Here is a 19,488-nt window from a genome sequence, read left to right on the forward strand (position 1 = left end):
AAATTGCCCGTAGTATTAGGTGCAGAGGTAAATGTAGGGGAATGGGTCTGGGTGGGTTGTGCTTCGGCAGGTCGGTGTGGACTTGTTGGGCCGAAGGGCCTGTTTCCACACTGTAAGTAATCTAATAACTTCCTTCCATGTCATGAAAGCTTCTCCAGATAGGTAGATATCTGGAGTAATCAGGTCAGTCATAACCTAGTTGAATGGCAGAGCAGGCTTGAGAGGCCAAGTAGTTTTCTGCTTATAATTTTTATGTTGTTTGGCTAATTGTCTTTGCTCAATAGCATATCCTGGATTTATTGTTCTTTAACTCTCCTGCAAGCATGTCTCTAAAGTTGCTTTCTAATTCATGCCATACTCAGTGACAAGAGAGTTTCTTTAATTTGAGATTGTAATCCATAACAGTCTCATATGGCAACTGTTTCCTTTCAATTCATCCCTCAGGGCAATTTCATTTCTTATCATGCCCATAATTTACACCCAGAAACTCATTCATTTCAGAATATTCCATAGTATTGGGGTGTCATGAACAACATTGATCAGACTTCATCTCAAAAGTATCTGACCCAAATTTACTTTCCTTTATCCCGTCATCTGTTTTATTCATGTTCAGCCAAATTTGTCACCTTTTATTCGTAATTACTCTAATTCCTGCAATGTTGAATTTACCCATTGTTCCGATATGTCTTCAGTGGAACTCTTTATCAATTGCATTCCATGTCTTTTTTGTTTCATTCATTTGCGGGATGAAAGCATTGCTGGCTAGGTTAACATTTATTGGCTAATCCTAAGTCTCCCTGGGAAGGTGGTTGTGAGCCACTGCAGTCCATATGAGCCATAACAATCTTTCAAATTGTACAAATCTCCTTAAAATCAAGTCTAAAAATGTGTTGCTGTGTTCTTAAGGCCATAATTTCCCAAATGAGATGTATAAAAAAGTTATTTCCTAGCCTCATCAACATGTTTTCATTGTGTATTGAACTAAGAAAAGATTAACATGTGAAGTCACAACAGGCAACCGTCATTGAACTGGCTTTATTTACAGTTCCACATCAGAAGAGAGGGGGCAGTAGAGAAACCAGCTCCACAATGTATGGCAGATAAAAATAATTGAAATCAAGAATCTAGAAGAAAATGAGAATGGCAAAACTTACAAGGTCGGGAAAATGAAAGTATTACTTTTATACTGTTATTAATTATTGAGAGAATTAATATATTGGTAGTAAAGCCCATCTTGTAATTTGATTGGAATTGTTTTTTTAACATGATTCAATAGCCACAGGGGCTGTATTTTACTAAAAATCAGCAAGGTGTTAATTTTGGGCAGTTTCATGGAGAGTTTCTCTCTGTGAACTCTAGCAAGCCATCTCGCACAATTCTCTGCAACTCACCTCATTGCCTCAATGGTGCCCATTTCACTCCGTTTTGTACACACTGGCACAGTGGAAATACTCACCACTACCAGCAACTTCCACCAGTGTTACTGGTGGTGCCATATTTCAAGCCCAGTTGTGCACCAGGTTAATCACAGTCAACCACAAATAGCTTTTTACCTATAGTGAGTGGGAAAAATAAAGAAAGGCTTCTGAGGACACACAGGTGATACTGGGAATACAAGCTCACATTTGTAAATGTATTGCTCTTTCACATCATTACCTTTCTGATTAACTGCCATTGAAATTACAGTTTCAAGAGTCAAGCTACAAAAGTTATCTGTCCTTACCTGCCCTTGTTAGAACCCTTTTTAAGGGAATGTTATTCCTCCCCTAATACCCAGTACAGCATAACATCTTATCATTTATTCAATTTGGGAGCATCACAAGCTGAAAAGTCTTAAAACATTTGAAAATATCAACTTTTAAACAACAAAAGTGTGAGAAAAAATAAACAAACAAATCTGCAATTGCATCTGGGAATAAACTGCGGCTTTTGTCTCTCAAGCAAAAATAAATTTACAGCCAATGAGTGATCACTGCACTCATCTCTCATTCACTGAAAGGAGTGTGAATTAAGTCCTGTCTGTAGGATTACGCCTGATGCCTCACCACTCTATCACATTGCAGGTGATGTTCTTTCTGTTCAATGTCTACATCTTCCTCCTTGAAAGATTGCTGATGCTTTCCCAACTCCTCTGCATCCATCAAATCCCCAGCTCGATACAACATGTTGGGATTATGCAACACACTCTGTCTGGAATATATCACAAAGGCTTGAAATATAGCATCAAAATGGGAAATCTCAGAATGTCCTGGCTGTGTCATGTATTTTAACAGCTCGTGAGTGCATGACAGCATCAATGATGTTCCACAGAGGTGTGGTGCGTATGGAATATGGTGAGCAGCATAAAATTGCAAGAGAAAATTCACCAGGGCTCATGGAGGGAGTACCTCCAGGGCAACTCCACAAAATTGGGATTGCAACGAAGAGAAGGATTTCCCCAGTCTGCTCCAACTTTAGGCTCACTGGAGAATCAGTCAATTAGAAATTCAATTACAATAACTGCCTCAGCCTGTTGAGAATCCTCTGTTGTACAAAACCCTCATTTGAATTTTATTCAACAAACCAGACCTACCATGTCAGAGATTGTAAGTCTGAGTCAGAAATAATTACAGATATTTTCTAACAAACTCATTCAGAGAAGTTATTACACATTTCTGGATCAGGGTGAGATTTGAATCTAGGCCTCCTACTTCAAAAGTAGGGATACAACCATTGTCCACAAGAGCCATACTGCGATTAATTATATTTTTCCTTCGAACATTAAATCACTTGTGTTTCTAATGAAACACAACTGACATAATTATGTCCATCTGTAACAATAAATTAGGTCCATCTTTTTGTGCGAGTTTAGGAACATATGGCTGAGATTTGTTTAATGTGTCTATTGGGAAATGTCTGTTAGCATCATAGCTAACAAGACTTCGAGTGAAATTCATTGTGTTTTGTCTTGTATGTCACATATGTTCATGGTATTATCATGTGTGTAAGCAGAGCATCCTAAAGGTCCTCCTACTCCATCTTACCTTAGATCACGTGAAGCATGACACTCAACTGGAAACATGCTGCTCTGTTGTAACCAACTAGTTGAATACTAATCCAGATATTTCTGCATCTGTGAATGGAATAATTTTATGGATCTCCAACTTTAGACATTTCAATGCCACGTTATCCACAGCGGATTCCTTATGTTGTGAGGGATAACATGAGCATCACCATTCCAGCAAACAGATATTCTATTGGATACAAAATCCACATCAAATTGTACATACATTGGCAATGCATTCACCAAGCTGAGCTCTCAGGGGAATCTAGTATAGTGTCAAAACAGTCTATATTGTATCAAATCAATACATGAATATATATCAAAATTCTTGTCTCTGCTCTGTATATAAGTAAAACTATATACACAAATGCATGGCATCAGAAAGATGCAAGCATAATCACGCACTAAAACAAACACAGCTTCACACAAACACAATCTCACACAAACACAACTTCACACAATCCACACGAACACAAGTGCTCATTGATTATTCAACCAACATGTTTCAGAAAAAATGGTTCATCAAAAATGGTTCTGCCCAGCTGATGATCAGATTTGGACGGGTCTGAAGCATGTTCATTTGGTAATTTTAAGTCTCGCAGTCTCCTAGTCTTGTCTTTTCTGCAAACACAAGCCTGTTGAACACATTCCAGTTTGTGAAATAACAGATGCTTCCAATGTTAAACAGGCATCTGGTGGTGCATCCTGCTCGCCATTGCATTTCTCTGGTTTCCTGTCAATAAAGGCACCTGCCGCAGGGAAATATTCTGTGAGCACCAGGCTACTGTGCAAATACTCTCTATGAATTAAATTAATCAACTTTCAATACCATAGAGTTCAACAATAGAAAAAGTCAAAGAAAGAGTTAATTGGAAAACCTTTATTTCAAAATAAACAACCCTGTAGTACCACTGAGGAGGATCAGCGACATTGTGTTGTGTTGTTTGATAAATACCTCTGTGGAAATGTTGTAATAAAATGAAATGATTTAAATGGATAAAAAACAGTCATCGTACTTATAGTAATGGTTTAGATATTTTGCAGGAACAGACTGCATGTGGTTTTGGTTTTGTCTTATGGTGTAACAGATTTTTGGTTCATCATGACATTGCTGCTACTGCAATAAGGATTGGAGTATTGTTTTCTATAAAGTGTTCCTACTTAACCACTTGCAAAAAGAGTTAATTAGATGTGCTGTATAAAATACACCACGGAATGAACATACTGAATGTGATCTGTCACCTTCATACTGCTGACAACATGAGCATGCATTTCACCTTCATGCATAATGACTGTGTGTAGCTTCATCAACTTGGTCAGTCGGTCAAATTTGAGCTAGCCAGCCAGTTTCTTCCACTGAATAGAGGTGAGATTCAGGGTGGAGATGGGAGGAACGACATTATCATGCTGCTCTTTTGTACGTCTCATGGACAAACAAAGAAAAAAGCTTTCTCAGTCAGGAAATATTTAATGCACAAAAGACATAAAAGACTGGGGGAAATTAGCCTTTACATCAAAAACAAGAAGGCTGTTAGAAGATGGCTGCCACGGTTCAGGTGATGGTGGGTGTCACATCAAGCCAATTACCACGTAAAAAGCTTTCTTGAAATATATATCTGTTCAAAGTTAAAAATTACACGCCAGGTTATAGTCCAAAAGGTTTATTTGGAAACCTGTTGGACTATAAGCTGATGTTGTGTGATTTTAAACTCTGTCCACCCCAGTCCAACAGGTGCTCCTCGAAATCATACCTGTTTCAGCACTTTTTGGAGCCCTGTACTATTCAATCTCTTCCCCTCCTCCTCATCAGCTATCTATTTCCCGATCTTCTTTTGTAGCATCTTTACTGGCATGTCTCACTCTGTTTTTGGCATTTCAATCTTTGTCGTTGGAGTCTTTGCTACTTGTTACATATTGTAGAGTATGCATTATGATACCTTTGCTTATATAAAGCCCTTGCCATATTATGAAATACTGAATCAGAAGTAATACTAACATGTAAAACCCAAAAAATAACCACTTCTAACAGTCCCTGGCGGTTTGCTTACATTTCCCAATTAGCAATATCAATGTTTTCCAAGGAAACTGGATGAAAGCCATTGTTGCTTCCACAGCTTTGACCTGCCACCTATTTACAGAGCCGTAGTAATGGCATCAATCAGTGACTTCCTGTTAAAACAGTTTACTTCTGTTGAAGTGTGACATGGAAACCTGATTGCTGCACTATAAATTTCACATCCTCCCAGCTTAAAAACAGTGATAACGCTCAAGATTGAAATTTTATAATTAAAATTGAAATGTTCCTACTAGCAGGATCCCTCTGCCAATCCTAAGGCATACTAATGGAAATGCCAAAAACCACAGATGCTGTGGTTTTAGAATTTGATGGATCTTAGTATGATGTAACAAACTGTTGTAAAATGCATTCAAATGCAGAATTACAAACACTAAGATGGAAAAAAAGGTGGAAGTTTTCCTCAGTTTGGTTTTATTAGTGAAACTGTGTGTGCACAGAGCACATATATAATTTTACTACAAATAGCATACAGAATGAAATTTTCACCCAGAGTTTAATTGCTCTCAAACTGTTTACTCCTGGGACTGTTTTATTTAGTTGTTATAACACAGACAACAAACAGTTTGGGAGACAGTTGTATGCAAACAAATTAAATGTTTAACACGTCATTACCCTCCCCCACCTCAATCATAATAATGCCGCAATGCAAAACTTGTCATCAGTTTTCAGCATTTATTGACTTTATTATTGCTGCAAGGGAGCAGAAGATGAGGCAGATTTAGATACACTGAAATGAAAGTTGAAATGTCACTTCTGTTGTGATTTCAAAGATTTTGAGCATCTATTGGGAAACTATTAGGCAGCTGTAATAGAAAAGAAAAAGCATGGACATCAATTTATACACTACTCCTCACATTCTATAGCATGAGTATCTTATTCAATCAATAAAGATGTGCACCCTATTTATATTTAATAGTTTGTTTAACTTAACCAAGTGTGTATAACAGGCCTACAGTATAAATCAATGTTCCACATCAACAGAAAATGTATATAAATTACAAAGAAGACAATTTCAGATATTGGCAGTTCTATTCACTTCAAAAATATGAGTAAGAAAAAACGCTGCAGCAAATATGGCAATGTAAATTCACCCTGATAGTCTGATGCACTTCAATATATTTAATTGTTGCCCATAGTAATATTAATTCCAACTGACATCCTTTGATTGCCAGGTGTATAATATAAAATCTGAAATAATAGATGGGCATGTTCTTCCTTTAACCCATAGACAGTGCCGCTCCAAATACACCATTTGATGATCTGTTCATCTTCATTGTTAAAATCAAGACTCATCATACTGTCTCCTACTTAAGTTCCTGGACACCAAGGTGATCCAACGTGAACATCTGTGGAGTGCTGAGGAAATCAGTGTCGGGGCCATATATTAATGACAAAAGTGAGAGAAATAAATGCACTATAGCCAAGTTTGCAGCAGACACAAAAATAGGTGGGAAGGCAAGTGGTGAGCATGACACAAAGAATCCACAGAAGGATATAGACCAGTTAAGTGAGTGGGCAAAAATTTGGAAGATGAAATATAATGTGGGAAAATGTGAGGTTATGCACTTTGGCAGAAAGAATAGAAAAGCTGAGTATTATTTCATTAGGGAAAGACTGCAGCAACCTGCAGCACAAAGGGAGTTGAGGTCCTCATGCATAAATCATAAAAAAAACCTAGCACATAAGTTTAGCAAGCAATAGGAAAGGCAAGGGACAGTTGGCCTTTACTCCAAAGGGAATGGCATATAAAAATAAGGAAGTCTTGCTAAATCTATACAAGGCAATTATTTGACCACACCTAGAATGCTGTAATAGCCCTTTATCTAAGGAAAGATGGACTGGCATTTGAGGCATTCCAAAGGAGATTCACTAGGTTTTTTTTCCATATGGAAGGATTTTCATATGTTGAAAGGTTGAGTATTTTGGTCCTGTACTCATTGGAATTTAGAAGAATAAGAGGCAATCTGATTGAAACATGTAAGTTTCTTGGGAGGCTTGATAGGGTAGATGCAGAGAGTTTGTTTTCTCCTTGCAGGAGAGTCAAGAAGAAGAGAGCATAATCTCAGAGTGAGTGGTTACTCATTTAAGACAGAAATAAGAAGGGATTTCTTCTTTCAGAGGGTAATAAGTCTTTGGAATTGTTTATTGCAGACAGTTGTCAAGGCTGTGCTGTTAATTTTATACAAGGCCAGAGTAGACAGTAATCAGTAGGGGATTCAAGGCAAGAAAATGAGTTGAGGATTATCAGATCAGCAATGATTTCATTGAATGGCAGAGGAGATTCAATGGATCAAATGGTCTAGTTCTGCTCCTATGTCATATGCATTTATGTTTTCTTTGTCAATAAATACTGTTCAAATTCATAAATCCAATTAGTTTTATGCTTCTCTAAAAGATACTCACTTTGAAAGCCCAACTTGACTTTGCCCATCAGTTTCAAATTTACCTCAGCTTCTACTCTTTTGCAATTTGTTGATATCTTGTACTGTTCCATTCACTTTGATTTCTCCTTGCAAAATGCAGTGAAAGCATGTAATATATTTTCAGTATAACATACCTCCCATCACAAGACACATTATATAGGTTCTGATTATTATGGATGTACAGATAGCTCAATGTAAATCAACAGATCTTGTTAAAATATTTTGATTTCAGAAAATAAACAAAAATCTGTAAAGTCGTTAAGTGAATATACAGAATGAATTTTCTATTAAATAGTCACCACTTATCAGTTAACTTTAAGGATCAGTCTTACCTTTCAAAACCTTTTCTCAATAAGACAAAGCTGATTGATGAGATTCCAATGGTAAGGATCAATTTATTAAAGTACCATTAGCATATCTAAAATATCAGACGACATGAAAATTTCCATTTTAGGTGCATCTTGATGTTGTCCACAACATGCCTTACCGCATTATGTGGAGTTGAATGGCCAAGTACTTGTTCTGAAACAATAGGAAGGCTTGACTCCACATCAACTCAAAGCTTTGTCAGTAACATTTTGTTCAGGATAATCCAAGGTAATGGCTGCATTCAAGTATCTGATTTTTGTATGAGGGGTGATTGTCAGTCTTCGATTCATTTAATAAATGGAATATGGCAAGTGCAATAAAGCTGGGTACTTTGGAGAACCATGGAAAAGTTGCTAACGTCAAAGATATACATGCTCTGTGAGGACAAATAAATTATTTAGTATTTAGGGCACATTTTATACTTTATTTGTTGCTTTCAACTCGTACAATTGCTTTTTGGTGAAGAAAATCAATTCACTTTGACTGTATCATTAATGGGAGATATTTAAACTCAAGAATTTGCATGCCGTGATCTATCAAATGGAAGGCTGCCCAAATCAATTGTGATAACCCGATTATTTTCTTATCATGGCATGGGAACGAACAACAAATTGTTGGATTTCACATTGAATTAATTAATCTAGATTACAAATTTAACAGATATAAATTTGAGTCAAGTTCACTGCAAAAGAGATGTGAATTTCTCTTCTCTAACAGCGCTCATAGAGTTTAAGTGTCTGGTTTTTCTTTTAAAATAAACAATTCAGACAGTTCCAAGTTTTCTTAAGCAGTGTTTTTCTCTTGGGCAGATTGTATCACTGAATACTTGATGTGAAACTGCCATCTCAGATCTCAGTGGTTTGCAATGCTTTACTTCCCTCTCTGGCATGTTGTCTTGATGCAAAAACTCTCTTTATTGTCCCTTGGTCTGGCATTGAGAGGTGCTTAAATGACATTTGACAATGTTATGCCGATAATTGTGTGATGTGCCATGTTCACAGATTTACTGATTTATCTCAGAATTGGATTATAACCTTTACAAATGGCACAGACAGCGGAGACTGGCCTGTATCAATGGCAGATGGCTCAATTTTCAAAAACAAGTTTTTGCGAGATTGCAGTTAAGATTCACAAAGCATGTTGAATTTTTTCAAATGAAGGTTTTCCAAGTGTTGTCGTTTCTCACCTAGGGAATTTTCAATATCCCTCCTAGATTTTGCTGTGCAGGTCCTTACATTCTATTGCTCTGGTACTTCTAAACTTATGTTTCTGCTGCAGTATTAGGTAAGATGATGCTATTACTAAAGAAACTCCATAAAAAGAAAAAAGTGCTATCAGTGATCAGATCTCCTAACGTATTTCTTACAAGTGAGAAGTTGTTGGACTGTAATGAGAAGCTGCCAATGATTAGTAAGAGGGTGAATATGTTGGCTTTCTCATAGATCATTGAAGAAGTAGACTGGAGGAAGGGAGCAAAAGTGAGGAGGAGGAGCTGATTTTCTTCCCAATAAATTTATAATGTCACGACTGAGTACCTTTTCCAGCCAGTTGAAAATGAAGGTGGAAGGAGACACTAGAATATCTAATAGTTGTTCTATTCTCATTTATCCTTTCCTCAAGGGAACCTTTGAGATTCATCAGAAGCATTTCAACTTTTCAGACAAATGTGCGAATAACGAAGTGCAGACAGAACTGTGAACTGAGAGTGGGAGAGCAGTTGCAAAAGTGATTTGTATGTTTTGTTATGGATACACCTAGGTAAAGAATAAAGGCATGGGCCACATGGCATCTCTAGACTTGAAAAAAATAGGTTAAGACCAAAATATTACAGACAGTAGTCTTTTTGACAAAAATTTGAATCTGTTGATATTAAAGCTGCAAAGATATGTAAATGTGTTTTACCCCAGAATAAAGTGTGATTTTCACGCCTATTTTATTCTTTTACTTTTTGATTAGGACTGACATTCTCATTAAGTATTCTTCCTGTTACTCAAAAAAAATCGTTTAATTAGTTCAGCACTGACTTTCCTGTCTTGATGGGAGGTTTGACTGCCCTGTGTTCGACATCCACATAATTGGTGTTTGGTTTGCTGCATGGTTTCCCTGGCATTCATCAATTCCACCAGATATGAAAATTTATTTAAAATATGATTTGGTGAAAAATCTGACAGATCATTTCAGCCACTACTGTCATGCAATGTTTAAGTGCCTGAGGCACACAGAACAGAGCTTTCAAAAGAAGAAGCGTCTTTGAACTTAAAATTTAAAAAAAACGTGCATAATTATTTCCATATGTGTATCTGAAAACACTGTGGAGAAGTGTGAGGAACCAGAGTACTTGCTTAATTCAGCTGCAAGATAGACCTTCATAACCCACCATATATTAGGCAAAAATATCAGTTGACGGTTACCTAAATGACTGTAATTAATCTCTGACATCCATTTTGTTGTATGCAATCACAGATCAGTTACAACTAAAAGCACTACATACCAAATATGCTGAATTAACAATCAGAGCATTTTCAAACTAGGCAGTTCAACATTTTAAAGGTAAGAGTGCACCAAATTATTGGCTACATTTTTAGCACACAACCCCACAGAAAATGATAATATCCTGCACTATTTTGTTATGCTCACTGCTGAAACAATGTAAATGTGCTCCATGCTAAAATACAAACTTAACACATGAATTTTAAAATATAAGACAGCATTTTGCTTTTTATTATGGAAATTTCAGCAATAATTTAATGTGGTCATAGAATCCTTAGCAATCATCAACTCCCAAGAATTGATTAAAAACTTGTCTCAACATTATCATTTCCATTTAATCAAATAAAAGGCCCTTAGTTATTGCATGCATAGTCAACAAATGAGTGCTATGAGTACTAATCTCTTGTGAGATTTGGGTTTAATTAGTTGGTGTAACAAAAGTAATCTCACTTAAAGCAAAGTTATATCTAAATGTTATTAAAGTACTCCCAGATGAGAGCCAGGTAAATGCAGACAACGTAATTATAATAGGCCCAGATGAAATTCAGGTATTGGAAGATGCAATTATTATTTAAGATCATGTGAGATTTTGGGTTTGTGTAAATCATATAATTATAGTAATATCTTGAGAGACTGCATTAGGAGAGGAATGATGTAATTACAGGAGCAACATGCGAGACCAGCCTTGTGTAGATCATATAACTGAAGTAAAACTCATATAACTGAGTTATTTTGGGAAATAATACATTTATGATCCAGGTTTGTAACGATAAATGACTATGTAGCAGTGGCCACAGTAATGCATGAGATCCAGGTATGTGTGGGGCATTAATTCTATAACTAGTGATCCTAGAAATTCTTAGACTGCAAACTAGGTCCATCAGGTGAGAATATAGTGCTTAATGAGACAGCATCCTTGATATCCAGCGATTGTACCTTGCCTTTCAGCTTCCAGTATGTCATAGAGTCATAGACATATACAGCACGGAAACAGACCCTTCAGTCCCACTCGTTCATGCTGACCAGATATCCCAACCCATTCTAGTTCCACCTGCCAGCTCCTGGCCCATATCCCTCCAAACCCTTCCTAATCATATACCCATCCAGATGCCTTTTAAATGTTGCAATTGTACTAGTCTCCACCACTTCCTCTGGCAGCTCATTCCATACACGTACCACTCTCTGAGTGAAAACGTTGCCTCTTAGGTCTCTTTTATATCTTTCCCTTTTCACCCTAAACCTATGCCCTCTAGTTCTGGACTCCCCCACCCCAGGGAGAAGACTTTGTCTATTTATCCTATCCATGCCCCTCATGATTTTATAAACCTCTGTAAGGCACCCCTCAGCCTCCGACGCTCCAAGGAAAACAGCTCTAGCCTATTCAACCTCTCCCTATAGCTCAAATCCTCCAACCCTGGCAACATTCTTGTAAATCTTTTCTGAACCCTTGCACGTTTCACGACATATTTCCGATAGGAAGGAGACCAGAATTGCACGCCATATTCCAAAAGTAGTCCAACCAATGTCCAGTACAGCTGCAACATGACTTCCCAACTCCTGTACTCAATACTCTGACTAATAAAGGAAAACCAAACACCTTCTTCACTATCCTATCTACCTGCGACTCCACTTTTAAGGAGCTATGAACCTGCACTCCAATGTCTCTTTGTTTAGCAACAACTCCCTAGGACCTTACCATTAAGTGTATAAATCCTGCTAAGATTTGCTTTCCAAAATGCAGCATCTCACATTTATCTAAATTAAACTCCATCTGCCACTTCTCAACCCATGTGAACAGATTAACCTCAGCAACTTCCTTAGTGCTCAAGTATGTGGCAGGCAATAACGAAAGAACTGATTGTCACTGGGTTTGCAACAACATTTAATTATATCCAGATTCTGTCAGAGTCAGCAGCTGAGCTAGGTGCACTCTTGGTAATATTTTAATTTGAAATTCCTTCCCTCTTTACAACAAAGTTAATCTCTCTTTCAGGTACCGTCTAACCAACTATGAGGTAGAACTGTGGAATCCCATCTCTAAGTTAAGTGATAAATCTATAGGACTGAATTCTACCAAAAGTTGACAGAGTATATCGGGATGGGTTACTCTTCGGAGGGTCGGTGTGGACTTGTTAGGCCTAATGGCCTGTTTCCACATTGTAGGGATTCTGAGATTCTATGAATATCAATTTCAGGGAGTATCATGGAAGATTTCTCTCCATTGGCTCCAATGCATTTGTCCGCTGTTCACCTTACTATGCATGCACCACTCCAATACAGCTTCACACTATCACACTATCTTACACATACAATGACAATTTCACCACAAGCACTATATTTCAAGCCCAGCTATGGAACAGGACAATTGTCATCAGATATAACTAGCCCTTCATGGTGCATATAGTAGGATTGAAACAAAAGATGAAAGTTTCTGTTGGTGCATAGGTTGCAAGGGTGATATTTCTTCGGAAATAGAAGCTCATAGCTCTAAATGCATTGCCACTTTGTATTGTTATCTGTATGTTTGACTGTTATAGTAAATGCAATGACAAGAATCAAACAACAGACTACTTATATCAGAGTTGAAAAGAGTTTATGCCCGAAATGTTGAATCTCCTGCATCTCAGATGCTGCCTGACCTGCTATGCTTTCCCAGCACCAAACTTTTCAACTCGGAGAAAGTGAGGACTGCAGATGCTGGAGACCAGAATTGAAAAATGTGGTGCTGGAAAAACACAGCAGGCCAGGCAACATCCGAGGAGCAGGAGAATCGAAGTTTCGGGCATAAGCCTGAATCCTGAAGAAGGGCTTATGCCCGAAACGTCGATTCTCCTGCTTCTCGGATGCTGCCTGGCCTGCTGTGTTTTTCCAGCACCATATTTTTCAACACCAAACTTTTCAACTCTGATCTCCAGTATCTGCAGTCATCACTTTTTCTTACTAGTTATATCATGCAATTACTGAAAATTAGTGCTTGCTATTTTTGATCTCTATCTGAGGGAATGTTGCTCTTTCCCCAAATCCAGCATAATAGCCTGTCATTATTCACGACAACACCCGGGACTGTTTTGATATAGAACCTGTGACCTGACTGCTCCAACACCCAGCTGACCATATCCAAGCCCCTGGCCTAATATTGCATGATGTAGCTGACTAACAGTACTCAGTGAATACCATTTTCCTTGATTTGATTCCCCTTAATTTTCAGACATGACCCAACGGTTGAACTGCATGCAGTGTTTTTGCTGTGGAAGTTGCCGGCACATGCTGCATGTGTGACTTGGATGTAACTTGATATCATAAAGCAACACATCCATTCCCTTAACTGATTACAGCTGGAAAACGTGACAATCTGCCGATTTGTCAGACTGTGCCAACAGTTAAGGCAAGTCTGGTGAGCCTGTGAGTTCTAACTGATGTAGAAATGCATAAAAGGGCAGGACAAGGCAAGTTGGAGATGCTGCATCCAAGTTAATTGGCAGAGTGAGTATGAAGAGAGCAAGCTGAGTTCTGAGATGCACCCTGGTCTGATGCATGAGTTGATTATCTGTTCCTGCGCAAAGTGGCCTGGCAGCTACATGTAAAGTCTTGGTGTGGCTCCAATGTGTAGCATTGAAGTAGGTAACTGTTTCCTCAGTCAGTTGAAGATCTGCTATAACGTGGTGAGGTTGGTGCAGGTCCAATGCCAATTTCTGTGGACCATGGTACAAGCAGCCACTGCCTCTGAAGCACGCCATGAGATTTGAGGACTTCTGGCCAAGATCGAGCCCTAGAGGAACAAGCAGCGAGCTGGAGCAGTCAGATCCCCACTCTGACTCTGAAATTGTCACTGTCTCATTTCCTTCCGTAATGCAGGAGAATAGCAAACTGCATACAAATGAGGTGAGAATAGATGAGATGTTAATGCCTGAAAATGGCAAAAGCACTGTTCACTAGTGAGATTCTCGTCATGCTGTTCAAACCTGGAATGGAAAGTCAATCTTGATATCGAGAATTTCATTTTTCCAACTCTGCCATATTTTTGCACTGACTTGTCATTGACCAAGTTAGTTTATGGGCTGAGAAAAGTCAGCCTATAGCTTCTAGTAAAAATTGAGATTTTTGCTAAATGAATAAAAATGCCATCAAAACAGGGTTTTGCACATGACAGTTTATAGCAATAAACACAAAAGGTATCCTCTTTCTCTCCAGTTCTTTCACAATGTTCAAGAGTATACTCACTAACACAATAATTTTTGATTATGGCAGCCAATTCTCACTGTCCTTTTCGTTTATCTTTTCAAACAGCCAATGAAATTTAACAATGTTCCTTTCCCTCAAACCAACTAATTATCATCATTGAGTCTGCTAACTTCAGATGTAAGAATACATGTCTGAGGCCTATTATAAGCAGGAATGGTTTCTTGAGTACAAGACAAAGATTTCCATTGATTTGACATTTCTTGAACAAAATTATACTCTGGGAAAGCTTGCTCTTGTGAAATTTATTATTTGAGATTTGATTTACATAAAACCACAAGCCACAATGTTAGGCCATTATCTATCCTTGTCAGGAAAGTTATTGAAGATCAGCATCAGGAAATATCTTCAATCACACAATGCAGGAAATAGTTACCCTTTGTATTTCCTTACCTGGGTTTCTATTAGAACACTTACCATATAGAAACAGGCCACTTGGCCCAATAAATCCACACCAAACCTCCACAGATTATCCCTCCATGCCCATCCTCTTAACCTATAACCCTACATTTCCCATGGCTAATGCACCTAAACCATACAACCCTGAACACTGTGGACAATTTAGCACACCTAACCTGCACATCTTTGGAACGGTGAGACGAAACCTGGAGGAAACTCATACAGACAGGAGGAGAATGTATAAACTCCACACAGGCAGTTACCCAAGGCTAGAACTGAACCTGGAACCCATGACGCAGCAGTGCTAACCACTAAGCCACCTTGCTACCCTTACAAGGCTTTTATACAAGGTTACTATTGTTGAATGAACAGAACCAAATTGAAAACAATGAACGAGACAATTTTAGAAGTGCCACAGGAACGCAAGTGACCATAGATATGCTTAAAGAAAACTAATGATTAATCTGTATTTTATTAGAATTGTTGGCATTCATACTCGATGTTTCTCTCAATCTCTAAAAGAATAAATAAATCTCAATTAAATACTTCACATACAATTTCTATCAGCTCAACAAAGGAACAATCTCAGACAATCATCCCTCCATTTATGTCAGGAATCTGCAATGGTTTTTAATTAATGCGGTAATGGTGTTAATGTTCAGCAGAAATTTTGTGCACCCAAATCTGAGTTGTTTGCTTCCTTTCCATAAAGATTAGTTTGTGTCTGCTGAAAAGATTCAAAGTGGTTTGCATGCTTGATTTAATTAGCAACATTATTCCTTTGAGAAAAACGTGGTTTGTTCCTTTAATTGAAAAGAATTGCAGTATTCCATTGAGAAGATTCAAATATTTAAAAAAGTTTTCATATCTTTGTGAATATTTATCTTTGCATTAATGGCATCTATTTTCTATTGGAAATTGATTATACGTAGGAAGTTTTGTTGAGATAGTCTGTGAATGTCAATATTAAAGAATGTTTTGAAAACTAATAAGGCATTTGAAGCAACATGTCATTATTTGAACTGAATAAAAGATTACAGAGAAACAACCTCTGCTTCAGAAATAGCACGGATTTGTGCACCAAATGATAAATACATGCTGTAACATTTTTATTCATTGGCAGATGTGGGTTTTCTGGCATTGTCAGCATTTATTGCCCATCTTTAATTGTCTTCTGAGAAACAGTGAACTGCCTTCTTGAATTGTTGCTGTCAATGTGATGGTATTCCCACAGTGCTGTCAGAGAGTACGATTCAAGATTTTTGAAACTAAGCTGATGAAGAAACTATGATATATTTTTAGTTCAGGATGATGTGTGACTTGGAGAGAAATTTGCAGGCGGCTGTGTTGTCATACATCTGCTGCCTTGTTCCTTTAAGTGCGAGAGGACATCAATTTAAGAGGTGGAGTCAGAGCCTTGGCAAATTGCTGCAATATTTCTTAGAAATGGATACAGACTGCAGCCATGATGAGCCTGTGGTGGAGCAAGTGAATGTTTAAGTCGGAGAATGGGATGCCATTCAAGCAGGCGACTTTATATTGGATGGTGATGATTGTCATGAGTGTTGTTGAAATTGTACTAATCCAGACAAGAGGAGAGTATTCCATCACACTCCTGACTTAGGGAGACTGGAGCTGAAATACTTCGACAGAATTCCAATTTTCAAACATGATCCTGCAGTCATTGTATTTATTTGGCTATCTCAGCTAGGTTTCTGGTCAGTGATGACCCTCTGGATGAATGCTACTTGACAAGTGTCATTATAAGCCTGATAGGCTTATATTTCAGTGGGGCCTTCCTTAAAAATGGTAATGTGGGCTTCTGTCTGGTTGGTAAACCTCCAGTGCCTCAACATGATTTCATCTCCCTAACAACATGGACTGCATTGCTTCAAGAAGGCAGTTCATTCCCACCTTCTCAAGGGCAACTAGGGACAATAACGATCACCCGTGTCCCACAAGTGAATATAAAAAACTAGAAAGTTGAGGCAGACCATATGTGAAAAACACTACTTACAAGGTTTCTTTACTAAGCTCACAAAACCAATGGTCCATAATGATTCACCTTCAACTCTGTTTAAGGTGGATGAATTATGACAAAGTACTGTCTAACCACACAGAAAAACGTTGAGAATTCCTCACCCAGCTGGTCATGTAACCAGGGTGCTTTATTATTTTTCGGTGGGCTTATTTTAGTTTGTATCAAGTGCCATTAATAACATAGTCATCTGTCCATTCCCATATAGAGCACATCACTCATGCCTTCTTTGGCCAGATCACCATTACATTTCAGAAAAGATTGAATAAGTTATGTTCAAGGCTGGAGGATTGCTCAATGGCTTTAGTCCCACTATAGCAAGTGTTACAACGTAAAAATAAAAACGCTTTTCCAATTTTCAAGATGGCCACTTTCTAAACAAGAAAAAGAATCCATCAACCATGTTCCTTAGTAGCCACATTTATTATCGAAACAAAATTTAATGTAATATAATGTATGCAACATAGAGTGTCTGTAATAAGGAAATATAAAGACCTATCCCTCTAAAAATCCCTAAAACACACACACACACACACACACACATACACTCACTTCAGGAAAGGAGAAAAAAGTTCTCCACTCGGATTGGCTTTTTGGAAAAAAAGCTTTGGCCAATAGATTATTCTTGAAGCAGAAAGGATAAAGCATAGGATATTGTGATGCTCTGATATAACACAGAAGATAGGAGAAGGAATGGGCCACTTAACCCCTCAAGCCTAGTCCATCATTTAATACGATGCTGGCTGATCATCGAGCTCAATATTTTAAAAGCCCTTGATCCCATTAGCACAAGAGCTACATCTACCGCATTCTTGAAAACACATAATGTTCACACCTCAACCACTTTTTTGTAATAATGAATTCCAAATGATCACAATATCTCGGTTAAGGAATTTGTCCTCATATCAGTCTTGAAAGGTTCACCCCTCATCCGTAAACTATGACCCCTCCTTTTCCATTGGAAACATCTTTCTGACATTTTAGCCTGTCTGGTCTTGTTAGAATTTTACAGACTTCGATGAGATGTTTCCTCATTCCTCGAAACTCCAGTGAATACAATCTGAACTGACTCAATCTTTCCTCATTTGTTAGTCCTGCCAGGAATCCCAGGAATCCATTTGGTAAACTTTCAGTGCACTGTGCAGCATGATCATCCTTTTTCAGATAAGGAGAGCAAAACTGTATAGAAAAACATGTTTGTTCCTGTACTCAAATCCTCTCGCTATGAATGCCAACATCCAGTTTGTCTTCTTTATTGCCTGCTGCACCTACACACTTCAAATCACAATATAACAACGCTGCACCCTCCTCACATTTCACCCTTCCGTTTTGCTTTCTGTAATCTTCAGATCTTGGGATATTATACTTAGTTCCCTCATCTAAATTATTAACATTTTTTTTTCTGTTGCCAGCAGCAGGAAGAGTGGGAGCTTGGACCAGGGGCCTGTCGGGAAAGGTGAGTCTCTGATTTAAAACTTTAAGCAGCAGCACCACCTCGGAGAGCAGATGTTTTGGGGAAAGGAGGGACTTTTTCTTTCCCCTGAACTATATAAGTGAGTGTTCTTGAAACCCGAGACCCTAGCCTCCCACACACCCACCTCCTCTAATCTTATACACTAGGGCACATCAGGTAAGCTTCTCTTCTTTTTTACTTTCTGATAAGGGGACTAGCAAGGATGGTAGAGCAGAGAGAGGAATGTTCCTCCTGCATGATGGTTGAGGTGAGGGACGCAATTAATGTCCCATCAAAGTAAATCTGCAGGAAGAGCTCCCAACTCTTGTTCCTCTAAGACCGTGTTAGGGAACTGGAGCAGGACCTGGATGAACTTTGGCTCATTCGGGAGGCAGCATCTGTGATAGATAAGAATTACAAAGAAATAGTTACTCCTAGGCATGAAGAAAGCTGAGTAACTGTTAGAAGGGGCAATAAAACAGTCAGTGCAGGGGTCATTCCCCTGAAAAACAAGTATACCGTTTTGGATACTATTGGGGGGATTGACGTACCAAACAAATGCACTGGGATGCAGGTCTCTGGCACAGAGCCTGTCCCTGTTACACAGAAGGGAAGGGAAAAAAGGAGGAGAGTGTTAGTCATTGGGGACTCAATAGTTAGAGGGTCAGATAGAAGGTTTGTTGGGAACGAAAGAGATTGGTGTGTTGCCAGTGTCCATGATGTCTCAGATCGTGTCTTTGGGGTTCTGAAGGGAGAGGGTGACCAGCCCAAGTTGGGGTCCACATCTTATCAAAAACATAGGTAGAAAGAGGTATAGGGATATGAGGAAGGATTTCAGGGAGCTAGAGTGGAAGCTGAGAGCTAGAACAAACAGAGTTGTTATCTCTGGTTTGTTACCCGTGCCACTCGATAACGAAGCGAGGAACAGGGAGAGATATCAGCTGAACATGTGGCTAC

Source organism: Chiloscyllium plagiosum, unplaced genomic scaffold (genome assembly GCF_037043375.1).
Source record: "Chiloscyllium plagiosum isolate Xiang-an unplaced genomic scaffold, Cpla_swu_hap1 HiC_scaffold_25, whole genome shotgun sequence".
Taxonomy (NCBI): domain Eukaryota; kingdom Metazoa; phylum Chordata; class Chondrichthyes; order Orectolobiformes; family Hemiscylliidae; genus Chiloscyllium; species Chiloscyllium plagiosum.